Source organism: Cricetulus griseus, chromosome 4 (assembly GCF_003668045.3).
Source record: "Cricetulus griseus strain 17A/GY chromosome 4, alternate assembly CriGri-PICRH-1.0, whole genome shotgun sequence".
Lineage (NCBI taxonomy): Eukaryota > Metazoa > Chordata > Mammalia > Rodentia > Cricetidae > Cricetulus > Cricetulus griseus.
In genome coordinates, this window is record NC_048597.1 from 208739739 (window position 1) to 208759721 (window position 19983).

The 19983-nt window shown below is 42.9% G+C and overlaps 1 long non-coding RNA gene across 14 annotated transcripts in view; it reads right to left on the minus strand.

The window, feature by feature from the left end:
• Nucleotides 1-19428, minus strand: part of LOC103162926 — a 125509-nt gene extending 106081 nt beyond the window's left edge. For all 14 annotated transcript variants that reach the window (XR_004769744.1, XR_004769736.1, XR_003485109.2 and 11 more), the window contains exon 1: nt 18483-19428. This is a non-coding gene — a long non-coding RNA (uncharacterized LOC103162926). The remainder of the gene's footprint in view (nt 1-18482) is intronic.
• Nucleotides 19429-19983: the final 555 nt, after the last annotated feature.

Here is a 19983-nt window from a genome sequence, read left to right on the forward strand (position 1 = left end):
TACTACAAAAACAAAGAAAAGTCCCAAATCAGTAATCTAAGCTCCAAACTCAAGAAAAGGATAATGAAAACAACCCCAAAAAGGGAACAGAAAGAGGAACTATTAAAGATAAAAATGAAAATCAATAAATTTGAAGCAGAGGAAAAATTGGTGAAATATAGCTGTTTCTTTGAAAAGGTCAGTGAAATTGACAAATATCTAATACATCATTGGTAAGAAAGAAATCACAGATAAGCAGCATCCCTAATTAAACAGGCAATATTATGAGAGACCATGAAGACATCAAGAAAATGAAAGACCTTTAGAACAGCACCACATATGCATTTGATACTCAGGAAAATGTCCCACTTTCACGAGACACACAAACCTTTATAACTCACCCAATGAAAAACAAGTCACAGGGTCACCAATTTATAATTTTAACACTCCCCCCAAAAAGAATTCCAGATGTAGTCACTTGATTGAAGAATCCTACTAAATTTTCGGAAGAAAGAAAACCAGCTACACATAATCACTTGTAGAAATGGAATTGGTCATTCCCCAGTTCATTCTATGAAGCTCCTATTGCCCCAGTGCCATACCCAGGCAGAGACAGCACAAAGAAGGGGGTGGGAGAGAGGGAGGGAGGGAAGAAGGGAGGGAGAGAGAGAAAGATTTTGGCCCACATTGTGAAAGATGCCAATTCCTTAGCCTAATACTGGAAAATAACATTCAAAGCCAAGTTCCTACCTACTGCCCCTCATTGCTCTGACACTCCCATTTGAATGTTCTCACTGCCTCTTCTCTGCTATAGACAGCCACAGCAAAGACACACTCAAATAAGACCAAAACCTCTCATTTATTCCCAGGTAGTAGTCATGGGTCTGGTGAGGGTTGTATCACCTGCCAGAGGCATCATCCACTTCTGTTCCCAGATGCAGGGCACCTCCAGTGATGTCACTGCTATTCTTGCATACACAAAATACAGATGCACATAAGGGCACACACACACACACACACACACACACACACACACACACACACACACACACACACACACCACAAATGTGTTTTCTAGGGCTTCTTTATAAACTCTTAGGTACAAGGTTGTAGGTTGCCATTTTATCAAGTAAGAACCACACATATGAGCTAGTTGGAAAAATAAATGGTTGCGATGTTTTCTCGAATCATGCAGTGCTTCTTGGCCCAGCTAACTACAGGATGACATTCATGTCCATGGGACAATAAATCTAAAAGAAAGTCTCCCCAAATAAAAACAAGACAGGAAAATGGAGTGGAACCCTGGGAGGAGCTGAGTTCTGTTGTCATAAGCTCCTGGGTACCTCCTACCTGCAGCTAACCATCCATAGATTCCCAGTTGTGTGAAATGGCACATGGCTGTTTGGACTTGTGCTAAATTTAGTTGAGAACTCTATTGCCTGTAGCTGAATGGGGTTTGGGAAGCATTTGTAAAGCCTACAACTTAGTAGCCAGTGCCCCTGTCTGGTCCTCGCTTCCCTTTATTCTTGTTTTTGTTTTGGTTTTTTTTTTTAATTTTTTTTATTAGTTCAAGTTAGGGAACAAGCTGGTTTCACATGTAAGTCCCCTCTCCCTCTCCCTCCCCTCACCCCCATCCCTCCTCCCCCACCCCCAGCCTACCCCCCACCCCATCCACCCACCACTCCCCAGGCAGGGTAGGGCCCTCAACGGGGGCTCTGCAAAGTCCACCAAATCTTCCTGTGCTGGTCCTGGGCCCTTCCCCATGTGTCCAGGGCCAGAGTGTAACCCTTCACATGGGATAGGCTCTCAAAGTCCCTTCTTATACCAGGGAAAAATACTAATCCACTACCAGAGGCTCCCTGGAGTGCAGAGGCCTCCTTATTGACATCCATGTTCAGGTCTGGATCAGTCCTGTACTGGCCTCCCAGACAGCATCTGGGGTCGATGTGCTCCCCCTTGTTCAGGCCAGCTGTTTCTGTGGTTTTCTCCAACCTGGTACAGACCCCTTCGATCTTCATTCCTCCCTCTCTTCAACTAAATTCCAGATTACAGCTCAGTGTATATCTATGGATGTCTGTCTCTGCTTCCATCAGCCACTGGATGAGGGCTCTAGGATGGCATAAAGAGTAGTTATCAATCTCATTTTAGGGGAAGGGCTTTTAGGTTATCCTCTCCACCATTGCCTGGATTGTCAGATCGTGTCATCCTTGTAGGTCTCTGGAGATCTCCCTAGTTCCAGATCTCTTCTTGGACCTATAGTGGCTCCCTCTAATATGGTATCTCTCATCCTGCTCTCTCTCCTCCATATAGTGGGAAATTACCAATACGGAGTCAGGTAGAAATACAAGGGTATTTAATAGGGAAAAGCCTTACAGAGCGACCTAGCCAGCCGGCGTGGCAGCGGTCTGTCCAGCATGTACCAAAGTGAAACCGAAAGAGAAAACACAGTCACTCTATGTCACCCTGACCACACCCTCACAAGCATGGTCAGGCACACCTGTAGCCAGCCCCTAAGTAGGCGTGGCTACAGCTTCCCCTACACCTCTATTCTTCCCCTGACTCGATATTTCTGCTCCTCCATTTCCCCTCCTCTACTCCTCTTCTCCTGCTCTTATTCTTGTTTTAACAGACTGTGTTCTAGCTTCATTTCTGCTGCTGTGATAAAACATCTTGACCAAAGCAACTTAGAGAGGAACAGTTTATTTGTCTAACAGTTCTAGATTTCAGTCCATCAGTACTAGAACTCAGTATACTCTGCCCTAAGTACTAGAACCCCATATACTCTGTCCCAAGCACTAGAACCCAGTCTACTCCGCCCTAAGTACTAGAACTCATCACTGACCCATGCACCTAACATAGAGTAGCTTTTGCAGCTGTCCTAAGTCATCCATTTACCAGCTCTGTATCCTAAGGCAAATTTATTTAATTGCTTTGAGATTCCATTTTCTCTTGTTAAAATTAGAGAATCTACTGGCAGTGCAAAGCATTTCTCTCACAAATTGTAACAAAGATTAGTATTAACAGTGATATAATAAGTATGAGTTGTATAATGTAAGAATTTTTTAATTTTATAGCTATATTCTAATCAGAACTAGGTTAACTACATTCAACTACTCTTTTAATCCAAGAGATTCAGAGTGGTCCTTAGGGAAGCTAATTTAATGACTAGATAAGCAAATGTGTAATTAGTGTATCGACTGCTTATATGGAATTAAGTCTCTCCAAAGTGCTGGGAGGTTCTTGAAACAGTTTATCTCAAGTAGACCAAGTGTTCCCAAATGTGGTTCACCATCACAATCATACATGGCACTTTTTAATCAGAGCGATCCCAGGACCACTGTAGAGATTCTGAGTTCCCGGGTTCTGGTTGATTCTGGAACTCAAATGCTTAAAATACTTCCTGGGATGTTCCAGTGACCGGACAGATGGGAGAATCAATGCTTCAGAAGAAATGTAACTACAAAATAGAAACTCCTACACTGTATAAATTGTTGAGAGTTCCAAATCAATTTCTATCATTTATATTATATTAGAACATAATTTTGCTTTGGAAATGAATGCACTAGTAAAGGGCTACAATGTCATGGGGTTACTTTACAATAAGCTGGACAGTTGAGAAATAGGGTGAGGTGCTATGTTTGTAAGGAACAAGATTAGCCACAGTTAACAATTGTTGAGCCTGGGGATGAGCATTCTATCTTATTTCTATGTTATCATTACCATCATCTGTACCATAATCTTTTTGTATACATTTGAAACATTCCACAACTAGAAAATTTTTTAAACCTGAGGCACAAAAAGCCTTCATTTCTCTCCTTTATCATGCTGGCTAGTTTCATGTCAACTCAACACAAGCTAGAGAGTCATTTGGTAAGAGGGACTGTAATGAAGAAAATGCCTCTGTAAGATTGGCCTGTAGGGATGTCTGCAGTGTGTTTTCTTAGTGATCAGTGTGGGAGGGCCCAGCCATTTGAGGTTGGTGCCAGCCCTGGGTTGGTGGGTCCTGGGTACCATAAGAAAGCAGACTGAGCAAGCAGTGGAGAGCCAGTAGCCAGAATTCCTCCATGGCCTCTGCATCAGCTTCCGCATCCAAGCTCCTTGAGTTCCCGCCCTGACGTCCATGGATTCTGGACTACAAGCTGTAAGATGAAATAAATTCTTTCCTCCCCAAGTTGCTTTCGGTCATGGTATTTTATCACAGCAATAGTAACCCTAAGACATGCATCCATAATCTCATTCCCCAGTAACAACTCTTACTAGAACTTGGTTGCATAGCCTTCCAAATATTCTCTGTCTGTTCTGTTTGAATCTATATTAATTTATTCCTCTTATGTGCTGACCTTATGCCAGATTCTGACATAAAATTGGTTTAGGAGGCATGACTGGAAATTTTTCATGGAGAAATCAATGCAAACCCCATATACCTTCTTTCTGCTTCACTCTCACAAAAAGCCGAGAGGGCCAACTTATCTGCCTATCCTCCTGCCTACAATCTACCACCATGTTTCCTTCACAGTCCATGGTGCTGTTTTTCTTCTGGTTCTCCTCTCTGGGAAGCTGTGAAGGCTTTGAAGGCAGGCAGACTCTGAGTTCAAATCCCAGCTACAGCACTTTGTAATTGGATGCTCCCTGTGTCTCCATTTCCCCCATCTCAGCTATAATGCTGATAACAACACCAACTCTTCAAGAGATGTAATGAGTGACACGCATAAAGTTTCATTTCTGTTCCAAGACCTTCTCACCAATATATGTTCTCCTCGCTTGAATCCCTGTGTGTTTTTGCCAGATTTACCAAAGCTTTACCTATAACCTTAAGCACATGGGCAGGCACACGCTATAAATGTGTTAATAGCTCTAATAAAGAGATTGCTTGAAAAAATGTGAAAACCAAAAGAATCATCACATTCATTTTTTTCCTCATGTCCACCCGAGGATAAGCTTTCTTTGCACTGGGGGGTGGGAATAGACAGATACATGTCCCAGCATGCATCTGGTCTACCGGGTATTCCATATAAGGTTTTCTATGCTCTTAACTCCTCAAGACTCTGCTTGCAACACATTACCAGTTTGAATTATTTTATCTACAGATACATCATACAGTGTATGTATTTCAAAAATATATTTACATGTGCATTTACACAGAGAGAGATAGAATGCCTCCAAATATTTTGGACATTACCTGAATTTCTCATTTATAATCAAAAAATATCTGGCTCTATGTTCTCACAGGCATAGAAACAGTCTTCTGTGTGCATTTCCTGGCACACACACGCTCGAATGTGCGCATATACACACACACATTTATATAAATCTCTTTTTGACCCTATTGTGTACATAGTTTAAAAAGTTTGTTAGAAGAATCCAGCCGGTAATAATTCACTGCACTTCATGTATAACAAACAGAAACACACTGGCCTTTATGATGAATTGCCAGGGTAACACAGGGACATCTTGTTTGCATTTCAATGCACCGAGTGTCAGATTCTTATTTCATTACTCGCCAGCACATTAGTGGACGGTTTTTAATTTCTTTTCCCCCCTTTAGCAAAGCCCATAGAGACCTCTCACTCTTGCCATTTGCTTTGGGAGCAAGGTTGCATTATTTTTAAATGCTGTAGTGTCTGGGTCTCACTTGAAATGTTGCTGAATTAACAAAATAAATGATAGTGCATTAACAGCAGTTCCATCTGGATTTTTTTCAAAACACAAATTTTTCTGCTTTTATTAAGCTCATTCTATTAAAAGGGGCTATTAGGAATACTTCAGTGCTATCTATGTGTTTTAAATTGGCCACTAACCTGTTTTGAATGTTTTGTTTTTCTTTTGTCTTTATTCATGTTGCTCCTTTTGAAAACAATTCATAAAAGTACAAGAACGTATTCTTCCAGCATTGGTTTCCAGTCACCAAATCAAATCTGCAGGATTATATTCTTCTGAGAACTGCTGGATACCCAGACCTCCCATGAAGAAGGCAGCAGATTGGATGTTGACACCATATACACTCCTTTCAAAGTCTCCAAAAATTTGAAGGAAGTATTTTTCCTAATATTTCCCAAATGCATAACAAGATCAAGTGCAAAGCTCTTTTGGACTATAAGTCTCAAACTGTAGTGAACATTACCGTTGCTGAAAGAACTTGTCAAAAGTATAGATGGTCAGCCCCACACCCAAAGTTTCTAATCATTCTCGAATGAGGCCTCGCTCAGAACCTGTACATCAGAGAAGATGCTAAGTGACACTGATTGCACTAGCTAGGGAACACAGACTAAGACTGGATCTGAGCTCAGTTCCATCACTTACCTCCCTAGTGACCTTGGGAAGTCACCTCACCTTTCTGAGCTTTAGATCATTCAATAAAACAATGACAGTTTCTCCTGAAGTAATTGTCAGAACAAAAATTAGTATTGCACAAGGGTAAACACTTGGAAGACGTGTGTGTGTGTGTGTGTGTGTGTGTGTGTGTGTGTGTGTGTGTGTGTGTGTGTAAGAGAGATGGGGAGGGTGGAAGAGACAGAAAGGGAGGTGGGGAGAAAGAGAGTTTTCTCCTTCCTCTTCCCATAGAAGCCTAACAATTCACAAAGTGCCTTTTCTCCACCTGGCTGCATGGTCATTCAGCAGTTGCTTGGTCACCTCCAGGTGAGGAGCACTCACCACTTCAGGGAAATTTATCTCTTGTGGTCAGTCCTCATCGCAGGGAAAGCTGCACTGAATTAGAACTTACCTCCTGAAATTTCAAGGTTCTTCCCTGCAGGGCCACAAAGGATAAAATTTCTTTTAATTTTAAAACCTTCCTCAGCACATCCCACAGGCTTACCAACCCCATGAATGCGTTTCTACAAGAAACATTTGTGCAGCCCTGTACACCTTGTGTGCCTATTAGTGAGTTAAATGCTATGTGTCCATTCTCTCACTAACCACATAGTGTGAAGATGTCTCTGATGAAATTGACGTTGGCAATATGGACAGAAGCTATATTGTGAAGTTTGATTTGGATAGCCTGAGGGGTCAATGATTTTTCTGTAGGTGGCAAAAGATTTTGACCAGTCTGATGACAGAGCAAAAAGGTTAGATTTGTGTTTATGAAGATAACGATGATAAGAGTTTGAAGAAAATATTGAATATGGTAGAGCTGGAGCTGAGAAGACCAATTGCAGGGTTATAAAGAGAAGATGATAAGCAGGAGATGTGTGACAGAGCAGAAAGAACAGGAATTTGTTATCAATTGTATGTGAGGGGTACTCAAAGGAGGGCGCCAGGGATGATCCTAAGATCCCTACAGCTGAGCACACAAGACCAGCATGCATTTGGGAAAGGAAACAACTGAAGCAGATCTGGCTTCCTATAAAAGATTGGTCTTCTATAGCTACCTTTGGTTTGCAGGAATTCTGGAATTCTATAGCCAGGTGAATACACAGGCCTGTGCTCTCAGGAATAAGATCTGAAGTATACATATATAGAAGTAGGTGTCAGTCATTTGTAGTTTGTGGTAGAAATCTGGAAATGGACCAAAAACAACAAAAAAACTAAGGATGTAAGGTAAAATAAGAAGACAGGATGAAAAGTAAAGTGGCAGCAATGTCTGGGGGTAAATGAGACAAAAAGAATCCACCAGAGACAGTCAGAGAGATGGGGGAGGCACAGGAAACAACAGCAGTACAGAAGACAAATGACAAAGCCAAGAAGAGGTGTAGCCAGTGGTGCCCAGTGCTGCAGAACCAAGGCCAGTGGTGCCCAGTGCTGCAGAATCAAGGCCAGTGGTGCCCAGTGCTGCAGAACCAAGGCCAGTGGTGCCCAGTGCTTCAGAACCAAGGCCAGTGGTATCCAATGCTGCAGAAACATGAAAAGTGGTACCCAGTGCTGCCCAAGACTGTGGAAACAGGGACAGTGCTACCCAGTGCTGCAGAAGCATGGACAGTGGTGCCCGATGCAATAGAATGAGCACTTCCAGAAAGAGGTCCATAGTGATCTCTAAGAGGGAACTGTCTTCTGTGAAGCAAAGGTAATCGGAACTTAATTCATTCTAGAGACCAAGGACTGTAGAACCTGGAAGGAAGAGGAAGTCAATACAAAAGCACTATAGAGTTGAGCATTGCCAGGGGTTGTTTCTCCTGAGGAAATAACCAAGGATTCTTGATGGGGGAAATACTTCTGGGTATGTTTATCTTATTGATTGTTGAATAAAGTTCTGTTTGGCCAATGAAACAGCAAGTTAGACAGGACTAGGAGTCAAAGAGGATTCTGGGAAATGTAGTAGAGAAGTGGTGATCCAGGCCAGAAGTGACATAGCAAGGAGACTCATATTTAAGCAAGGAGAAACAGGAAGTGTCCCCTTTCCCCTTCGCCTCCTCCAGCGGCGGGATGTGAGCCACTGGCAAGAGCAAAAGGCATCCTCCATAAGATAAGTCTTATAAAATATGATAATTAAGACTGAGCTAACAGATGAGAATCTGTTATTGGCCAAGCAGCATTTGAACCCAATACAAGTTTCTGTGTATTAATTTGGGCCCTAACTCGGGTGGGCGGCTGGCGTAAAGCGCACATGTGGTGGTGGTGCTCGACGGTTTTTGGAAAGATTTATTGTAACAGATTCTCACAATTATTCCTCTCCCACAATGATCAATATGGAGGAGACACATTTGTCTGCCAGCTTCGAACCCCATTGGTTGGGGGTTGTTTGTGTCTGAGTTCAAAGCAAGCTCCCACTGACATCACATGCCATGTTGTCACAGAAGCTCTGGAATAATGGAAGGAGGTCAGTGGCTGCACAAAGTGCTTTACCACACAGACAGGGTTCAAGTGAGAACTGACCCAGAATAATAAGTATGGTGGAGTAATTATTTTTCCTTTCCTTATCATACTTTTTAGTTTGGCGAGTTTTTTAAATAACCATGAACAGCATTTCAAAGATGCAGCATTAGGACTCTTTTAATAAGCATCTACAATGGAAAAGTCCTTCCCCAGGCACCAAATGTCAATGTTGTAGCTGGCCTATATGACCACCTTTGTTTAAGCCGGAAGATGTGGACCCTTTGCAGATGGCAAGAACTTCTGGGGGAACTGAATGGTGTGCAACTAGGATTCTGGTCCCTTGCAAGTAAGTGTCCCACCCACAAATACACACACACACACACACACACACACACAGACAGACAGACAGAGAGAGAGAGAGAGAGAGAGAGAGAGAGAGAGAGAGAGCCCAGACCTTGATCCAGAGACACACATACTATGTCTACAATTGTTTGCCTGACATCTTTACCATGTGTCTCAAGGGACCTCAAAATTAGTAATTTCCACATTAAACTGAGTTTCTTCACAAAAGTTTCACTCCTGGATATTTCATTGTTATAAGCTATTTTATGCTCCTCCAAAAATCCATATATTGAAGTCCTAATCCTCAGTACCTCAAAACATGACCTTATTCAGAAATTAGATTTTTAAAGGTACCACTAGGTTAAAGAGGGGCCTTTAGGGTGAACCCTAACCCATTATGACAACGCTCATATAAGAAGAAATTCATTCCTTGATCCATATAGAAGAAAGACAGCGTGAAGACACAGGTTGAAGCTGGCCTTCATCTTAGACTTCTATTCTATTCTGCCGAGCTGTGAGATAACTGATGTTCAAGATGAAATAAATTCTGATATTTTGTTGTAGCAACTCCCAGTAAACTAATACACATTATAAACAATTGGCACTCTCGTGCCAGTCTCTAGCAGCTAAAAGCCACAAACCCAGGAGTCAGTCCTTAGTCATCCTACTCATAGCCATGCAAGTGCCAACTTACAAAGCACATCTCAACATGTCCACATCCTACCTCCATTGTCGTGTTAACTCTAACTGAATCAGCCATCTATCTGGTCACCAGACAGTTTTCATATTAGTCCTCTCTGACAGAGCAGGCATAGACATACATATGGAATGGCATCGTGATCTGACCTTGGCTAAATAGGGTCGAGTGGTAAAGTAACCAGAGTCACAGTGTTCTTGCCCAAGCTGCTGAGTTAGCCTCTAACTTCTGACCTATTCTGCCCTATTTAGACTCCTTATGGTTCTTAATACTTGCCTCTTAGAGTCTGATCCCCATGGGAGATGTTAGATCCAGGACCTTCATTCGGGTCTTGAGTACCCAGCTTTGATTCTCCTTGCCTCTCTGTGTGCCCACTGCTCCCTACAGCTCTTCTCCTGTTCAGACCCTCAACACTTTACCATCTCCAGCCGACTGTCACCAGTCCTTCAGTTCTGCCTTTACCACCATGCACGTCCAGGAATCCCGGAGAAGCCTCCCCACTCAGACTACTCATAGAGGGCAGTTCCTCAGTCAATGCAAACAAGCACTTGATTTGATGGTGGCCAGCGCTTAGCAGAGAAAGTCTAAGCCTCCCACCCCACCCCACCCCCAGCCCTGCAATATGATACACAGCTAGCTACCTCTTACCTTAGCAGCCCTGTCTTTCATAACCCCCTTCTTTGCTGAACATTCCAGCAAGCTACTTATCTCCCAAAGAAGCCACTCCATGCCACACTTCCATGTTTGCTCATGCTGCTGCCATTCTCTGGAGGGTCGAGTTCGTATACTTTCACTCATGGCTACTGCAACTTGTTCTTTGAGACCCATATCAGGTGGCTACTTCCTCTAGCATCCATTCCACATCCTTGCACTCCTGCTGGCTCTAGGAATCCTTCCTCTCCTTGTATTGCTTTCACTCCCAAAACTTACCTGTTACACTCCATTTGCTTGCTTTCCCACCTTCATCGTTAGACCGTGCACTTTTCTATCCATCTCTGTATCAGCTAGCTCTAGTATAATGGTCCTCAGCCAGCAGGAGACAAATATGCATTTCTGGAATTAAACCAATCTGCTTCCTGGAACCAATGCACCCTGGTCCCAGGTACCAGCCCACAGCAGGGTGACATGTTTCATGCTCTCCTCAGCAAGGGATCTGTTTGCCATGTTTCCTGAACTGAGTCATGTGGTAGAACTCTAAATGAATACACAGGTAGAGGAGCCTAAATGGCTTTTTTAAGTTTTTCAAGGAAAAAGAAATTGTGAAATGCCCCACTGGGGCCATGAAGCAATCTCTCCTAGTCCAGACTGGTGCCCAAAGCCAGCTGCTTGGGCTGGGAGATAACGGGGCCCCACACTGAGCTGCCACCAGCAGACTCAGAGAAGTAACAAATTGACAACATTCAGGGGGAAGATTCCTTATTTCCAGCAGTATCTTCTATACCCTGTGGCATAAAGCACCTCCCGCCTTATTAACGTCCTTTACATTTTTTTAATGCTGAGTCCAAGGTGAAGGGAGGGGGGCATCAGTACCAGGGTCCTTTAGGAACCAGGAAAATGCAGTGGCAGAGACAAATTGTAGATCCAGAAATAGCATTTTTTGGATGAAAGGTATAATGTTTACTCTTTAAGAAAAAAAAGAAAAGAAATATCTAATACAACCCAAATGACATCATATCGGGTCAGACAGAGCAGCAGAAAGGAAGAGAAATACTCAGCATTAGAAGAAATTAATACAGACTCAATCTCCTTAAAATGGAGACCACAAATCACATGCTGAAGACCAGAAAGAAATATTCATCTGCAGAGTACCTCCTGACACCATAGTTAAATTCCATCTGTACCCATTAGACTTCTAGTTATCAGCTATGCTTCAAATTATATCAAAACTTGAAGAGAAATAACAACACTCCAGAAGTCTAGCCAGCCTCTCCCTGGTCAACTTGTGAAATAGGGGGGGTTCTGCCCATATTCACAGAGTTTGGTATAATCTACCCACACAGAACCTCTCCAAATTCCCATGAGACTTGTATTTGTCCAGGATTCCTGATCCCCATGTTCCCCGTCCTCTGAAATCATAAGAAATCCAATATATGACTAAATTATAGAATTCTGGTGAATAACATGTCCCTGTTAATGTTGTTGTGGTTTCAAAAAACTGAATCCCACTCAATTGAGAGGAGAGATCAGGAAACATGTTTGTTTATTTACAGCAGCCACTAAGCTGCATTAGAAAACTCAAGAGGATGAACAGAACCTTTCTCAAGAAACAGATAGAACGTAGAGCCAGAAAGTCATTATGGTTCAACTCCATCTCTCATCTCTGGCCCTCTCTGTGGGCTGGCACCTCCTGATCTTCACCCACAGTACAATGCACACAACCCACACAGTTCACAAGGTACCACATTGCAGCTACACAGAGGGACTAAATAACCAGCTTGCCCCCAGGTTCAATTCCAAATTCCCAGAGAAGAGAATCTGACTCTCCAAACTTATGTAAAATGTCTTCCCTCTCCCACTCAACACGCTAGAGGATTCTGCAATGGAAACAGGATTGCCCTGGACATCCCCAGAATATCCCAGACCACGGGGGACTTTTTGCGCTGTCCAACGTCCTGAACCAACACTATACAATACACTACTTTGCCTCTCCTAACCTTAGTCCTACATGGAGTCCTACCAACCTTCCCCAGGAAACTGAACCAAATTGTTATGGGACATTTGTATCCTGTGTGAAGATATATTGCTGTAATTGGTGTAATAAAAAGCTGAATAGCCAATAGCTAGTCAGGAGAGATAGGCAGGACTTCCAGGAAAAGAAGAGAAATTCAGGGTGAATGTAGGCATACATACAGGAGACACCAATGAGACACAGAGGGAGTCAGACACATAGAACGAAAGGTAAAAAAGCCACATGATAAAACGTAGATTAATAGAAACAGGTTAATTTAAGTTATAAAAGCTAATGGGATGAGCCTAAGCTAAGGCCCAGTTTTCACAATTACTAATAAGCCTCCACATGGGTCTTTGTAAACTGGCATCCCAAAGAAAAATCTGACAACACCAAATAAAAAGAGAAGAGAAGATGTTAGGGTAAAGGGATAGAGACATATCCAGATAGCAAGCATGAATATCAAGGAATTGGCAGGGAACAGGCTAACCTATCATCCCAGCACTCAGGAGACTAAGACAGGAGGATTGCTTTGAGTTCAAGGTCAACCTCAACTACATAATGAGTTCAGGGCTAGCCTGGACAATATTGTCAGGACTGATCTCAAAAAAAAGAATGTCATGCTGGAGGGATGACTTCACCTGTGAAGTGTCTGCTCAGTCCTGAGCAGTCACATAAAGACTGGGCCTGGTGACACATACCTCTAATACCAGCACTGAGGAGGCACAGTCAGGACGTCCCTAGGGCTTACTGGCTACCCAGGATAGTCAACTTAGTGAGCTCCAGTTTCAGTGAGAGACCCCCATCTTAGAAGAAAAAAGAAAAGAAATAAATCAAAAAGAAAAACATGGAAACTAATTGAGTAAGACAACCAACATAAACCTCTGGCCGCCACACATACATGTGTTCATGTGTGCTTGCATATGCGTGAACACAAAACACAAAGATTTTCAAAGAATTATTTTGTACACGTACCTGTGTGTGCAGGGTGTGTTTGTGGGTGCACACGTGTACGTGTGTGTGTGTGTGTGTGTGTGTGTGTGTGTGTGTGCACATGTGTGTGGAAGCCAAAGTTCATTCCCCCGGAGACCACCCACCTTGTTTCTCAAAGTCTTTCACCTGGACTCAGCAACTAGGCTCAGAGAGATGGCCAGTGAGCCCCCAGGGTGCACGACAGAAACTGAGACACTGAAGAAGTTACACAGGGCTATGGTGGGGAAACAACTGACATCCAGAGCAGAAAGGCGGAGTTGGTGTGGCAGAGGTGCCCATATGCTGCACTGGACCAATGTGCTCCAACTGGCTTTGTTTCCCTTTTCCTACTTTGAAAAACAGGTATTGTTTATTTTTTTAATTCCATATGACTAACCAATCCTGATTTGCATAGCCTTGATCCTTTTTCTTTTTGCCTCTTTATTTTTTAGTTCACTGTACACACCATAGACATATTTGTAATATACAACATAAAGTTTTGAAATACAGACACATTGTGGAGTGATTACATTGAGCTAATTAATATATAAATACATCACATTTTGTTTCATTTCTTGTCATCTGAATCTTATATGTTGCTGTACTGTGAAAGTCATAGTCATTATACTTGCATCATATAGATTTTATTTATTTATTTATTTATTCATTTTTGGTTTTTGGTTGGTTGGTTGGTTGGTTGGTTGGTTGGTTGGTTGGTTGGTTTTAGCACTGGCTATTCTGGAATTCATTATATACTTATAAAATGCTGGATTCAAACTCACAGAGATCCACCTGCCTCTACCTCCCAACTGCTCAGATCAAAGGCGTGCACCACCACAACTTTCTTCAGAAAGTCTTACTCTCATTAAGTGAGGCTCTATGTACAAAGTCCCTGGGCTTGGCACACATTACAGATGCCCCCAGGTTATTAACCCAATGTCTTGCCTTCCCCTTTCAGAACTAATGTTTGTGGGTGAAATTGAAAGCTACAGAAACCATGCAGGAAGCAGACACTCACAGGATAGTGTCAGTGTGAAGCCCACTGTGTCCTTCAGGCAGAAGAAGCCTCTGAAACACACACACACACACACACACACACACACACACACACACACACACACACACACCTCTGCAAAGTCAGATAGGTTGACATCTCACTTGGCCCCTGTGGATTGATACTATCCCTTTGTCAACCATACCCAGAGTTCTCAGGCAGCCCAAAATGTCACCATTTAGAATAATAAATTGTCCACTATTGCTTTTTCCCATATCAGCATGAGCTCATAGTCACTCTGCTGTAAATGCTAAACACCACAGTTTACCCAAGAATTATATGTTCATCTCGGTTGGGGGAGATGAGGGTTCATGTATATAAGGATGCATATGCATGTGCATGTGTCTGCATGTTCACAGAGGTCAAAGGAACATCTCAGGTGTTGTCTTCCAGGTTACTATCCATCATTTTCTTTCTTTTTTGTTTTTTGTTTTTTGTTTTTTTTGAGACAGGGTTTCTCTGTTTTGCTTTGGAGCCTATTCTGGAACTCGCTCTGTAGAACAGGCTGGCCTCAAACTCAGAGATCCAACTGCCTCTGCCTTCCAAGTGATGGGATTAAAGGTGTGCACCAACACTGTCCATCATTTCTTTTTTTAGACAAGGTCTCGGTGACACAAAACTCATCAAGTAGACTAACCTAATCAATCAGCAAACCTCAGGGATCCCCTTGTCCCTATTTCCCTGTTGATGGGATTACAAGTACCAGCCACCACACTGGGGTTTTTTTGTGTGTTTGTTTGTTTGTTTGTTTGTTTGTTGCAGATTCTAGGAATGGAACTCAGGCCCTTGTACTTGCAATTCAAGACCTTTATCAACTGAACTGTCTGGGCTCCCAATTCAGCCTGCTTTAAAGAGAGATAATGCAAAAAGAAAACAAAGACCTTTATGTCAGCTACAGAAGGACAAACTCAAAAGTTCTATGACCAGAGCAGGAAATCCTGTCAAGATTTCCCTCTTGCCATGGGACAGCTCTAACTTCACACTGTGTAACTTGCCGCTCTCAGTTTATGGACCTTCAGTTGGGTCTGCAACTGATGTATCAGTTTCTTCCTTCTAGAAAAAGATGAGCCACTAAGCAGAAGAAGATGAGATTTTGAGGAAAGGTTTAAATGAATTTTATAGCCTATGTCATTCCTATCAAATGACACCAGTACCTCCATAATGTTTATTAAAATTAATATTACTTGAGCAAGCCCAGGGTGATGGGGATGTTTTAGCAAGACTGAATATTATAGTACCATCCAGCATGGAGTCTGGGTGTGAGAACACGATGGGTTTAATGTGGTTGCAAAGGAAAGCCCGTCGTGCAGGGATGGATAGATGGTCTAAATGGTACCTGGAAAATACTCTTGGGATGGATGGGCCTGGATAAACTACTGCCTCACAGTTGGAGCAACTAGGCATCAAAAGGCACAGTGCCAGCAAAGTGGAACCTTCTGGGGGTTGGGGAGAGTGTTATCCTGTAGTCACTCCTGGTATCTGGGGGTTGGCTGGGTGTCTGTGGTTTATAGATGAATCACCCTCACACAGCACTCTCCCCATGTCAGTCTCTTCATGTTGTCTTTACTTCAAGCCCTCTCTTTCCTAATCTCTTCCTTCTATAAGAACTCTAGTCATAGGAGATTAGGGGGCACACTAATGCCTTCAGTTTAACTCAATTACTTCTGGGGGAAAAAAACTGTTTCTGTGCCAGCTCAGTGGGTAAGGGTGCTTGCTGCCAAGCCTGGTGACCTGAGCCTCACCCCATGACCCACACGGTAGAAGACAGATGACCCCATAAGCTCTCTTCTGGCTTCCAAGTGTGCGCTATAGTACAGGCACATACCAAATAAAGAAATAAAATGTAATTCTTAAATAACCTATTTCCAAATAATTATGTACTTTGAGGAGTAGGGATTGAGATTTTAACACCAATGTTTTGAGGAACAGTTTGCACTATAATAAAAATCTGTTTTCCTTCCTTTGCCCATGTTCAAGACAACCCCAAGTGTCACTGAAAAGCTGCAGGCTTAAGTGCATGTCCTATGCAGTCTCAGCCTCTGCAGTAGGTGTTGGCCTCTCTGTGAAGCAGATGCCTCTCTTGGTGTAGCCATGTTTGGGATGAGTGGCAATCACAGTGGCTGAGCAAGAACCAGCTCCAACATTAACATTGTTGAAAGATGCTGGTCCTGATTCCTCAAATCAGGGGCAAGGGCACTAACCCCTATGGTATCAAAGAGCGATGACTCAGTAGATGGTCCTCATATCAGTCAGCCCATTTACAGCAATTATTGCTGATATTAGGGCTTTGGTCCTCAGCTAGGAACCTTGAAGGTCTACGTAGCATCCTATCTCACCTCAAGCTTGTCCCATCTTCTAAATGAACCTTAAAACCCACGCTAATTTTTCATGCTTCTCTGTAGTGTAAGCCTATTTGCTTTATTATTCAAATAAAACTTCAAATAACATAGAAAAGAGCATAATTAATTCTCTGGGAGGAGATACCATGTTTATATCCTAAGGCTTGTGTGTTCCTGCGTTACAGATGGCCTATTTGAAACAGAGCAGACTAAAGACAGAGCTGAGGTTTGTGATCTCGATGCTCCCTCTTTCCAGTGGATCTGTAAGCATGTGTTATCCAGTCAATGGCAAATCCCGAAGAAGTGAAGAGAGGCACAAGAGGGACATATCTGTGTCTTACCATGGGCAATGTGAACCTCTGTAAAGGAATAATAGAGCTGTGAGGAGGGCCAGGCTGAATTTGAACTCAAAGGCAACAAAAGGGTAAGAAATATGGACTCTGTCTTCACAGAGCAAAGATGTTTTGACCACGTCCAGTGTGGGAGGCGAGGTGAGCTTTCCCCATGGAAATCCAGATGGGACAGCAATGGCACACCCACACCCACAGCCACACCCACAGCCCTATTATGGACAGAATGTGTGGAGTAGCCTTCGTAATTCTCTGAAAAGTAAAAGTTTGGGGAAGGAAATCAGGGTCCAAGAATGAGGAAGGGGCAGAGAGAATGGGGAAGGAGAGAGAGAGGGAAAGGGGGAAAGAGAAAGAGGAGAGAGCATAGGAGAACCTCTCTGTTTGATCTTTATATCCCTCTTGCTCCCACCTGGGCAGTTTCATCAAGATGGTAATTGCAGCCAAGCATGCACCTAACTGCCTGTAGGGGGAGTACTTCCCTCTGGCCAGGTCTCCATAGTGTGGAGAGAATCCCCATTATAGCTTCAATTTCTCTACACATTCGCTTGTCCTATGGTTTTGGGTACAGACACAGTCGCTGGAAGTGGAGTAGAGTGGAAAATCCCCAGCTTTCTAGCCAAAGGAGGAGGAATGGAGGACCTTGGGAAGTAGGGGTGCTAAGAAAGGAGAACCTACCCACAAACCCACCTATCCTCCAAACCCCTCTACAGAGATTGTGAGCACCTACCCACCCCGAAAACTCCTCTACAGTGACTATAAGTGCTGATAAGTCTAACTTAAGAAGTCATTACATCTCAGTCCCTTGACAACAACTGGCTTAAGCATAAGTAAGGACTACTATCTGCCCAATGAGTGAGAAATGAAAGATCATGTCAACAACAGAAGACTTTGGTGAAGAATTCTTAGATTTTAGAAGGAAAGAGAAAAACACAATCCTAATAAGATATATCATGTTTGGGGGTTGAAATCCCAGAAACCACGCTAGGATCACAAAGCTCGCAAAGGACAAACTGTCACTGAGTAGAATGAAAAAATGGAAGACTTAGATCCACAGAATTAAGCATCAGTCTCTATCGGACTATGACCATGAGCTGCTTGTTAGGACAGCTAACCATGTTTCTGCTAATGTTTTGTCTTCTTTCCTTTCCTTTCATTTTATTTTGTAGTTAGCTGAAACCATTTTGGGAAACAATGTTAAAAGTCACCTGAGTATGATAGGTACAGTGTAATTATAGAACTGGAGGAGCTGAGGCAAGAGGTCTATAAGTTTGGGTCTGCCTGAGATATATAGAGAGACCCTATCTGAGGAAAAAGAAAACAGGAAGTCACTTACCCTATGGTACATCACAAGATTTGAAGGTTGCCAGGCCAAAGGTCCAGGGTCAGATCCTCAGGTGACCGGACCAACCCTCCTCTCACTCCATATTGTTTTAAGTCCCTCCTCTGGGTTCTAGAACACATTCGCTTGAAGGAAAAGTGAAAAGACTGTAGCTGAAGAAAAGGGGACCTGAGACTGTTGCAGCATCCTTAAAATGGCTCCTTAGGCAGGCAATGGGCTACACCACCCATGATGCTCAGCTAAGAAACAGCTAGGTCAGCTCTCCAAGAGAGGCCAGCACAACCTGTGTGCTAGGAAAGACTTTTAGACTACTTCTTGGTTTCCGCAGGTGTTAGACTTTAACCAGCATTTCATCTTCATCAAATAGATGTTGCATAAATGTTTAGATACATTTATACAGAAGAATTTCATGAATATAAAAGTCCCAGCTATCTGTATTTTTTTTCCGGGCTCATCAAAGCACAGACCCCCATGTCTGGGAAGCAGTGAGAGTGGCTGCTCGACTCTGCATTCTGCTTTGTGTGCACGTTTCCATTCGTGTGAACAGAGTCCCCAGGCCTCCCGATCTCAGTGGTCACAGAAGACTCTGAACCATTGCAGTGGCTGAGCATTTGGGCAGCTTCCATCTTCCCCTATTATGGACATGCTGCCATATATATCCTGCACAGATGATTCTGGTTTCTCACTTGGATTATTACCTTAGAATAGAATCCCAAGAGTAGGATTACCAAGTCAGAGGGTATGCATGGTTGTATAGTTCTTGTTACAAGTTTCTAGCTTATACTTCTAGGACAAGGACAATTACAGCATGGCCAGCTGTTATGATAAATCTTTCTGCCAAAAGCCACCTGAGCCCCACTGCCACGTGTGAGCTTTATGCCAGCTGCCCGCCTGAGTTAGGCCCAAATGAATACATACAAACTTGTATTAGGTACAATGCTGCTTGGCCAATGACTAGGATTCTCATCTGTTAGCTCAGTCTTAACTATCATAAATCTATATATTGACTTATCTTATCAGACGCCTTATTCGCGTCCCTCCTTGCCGGTGGATCACATTGTGCCGCTGGAGTAGGAGGGAGGGGAAAAGAGACACATTTCCTGTTTCCTCGCTTAGATATGAGTCTCCTTGCCATGTCATTTCCTGCCTGGATCATCATTTCTCTACTACATTTCCCAGAATCCTCTTTGACTCCTAGTCCTTGCTTGCCATTGGCCAAACAGTATTTTATTCAACAATCAATAAGATAAACATACAAAGAAGTACATTCCCCATCAGCCAGCAATGCATGTGGCTTCTCTTTGCAGACCAAAGGTGTTTGTATATCCTATGTATTTTGATTACTATAATGTTGACATAGCTGTTAAATTTTCTATTTCTTTAATCTTATTCAGATTTGAACCCTCTTTAGATCAGTTTACTGTGTCTTTCTTTTATGTGTGTATGTTCCTGCATGTGTGCACAGATATGGGGAGAGCGCATACACACATATGTA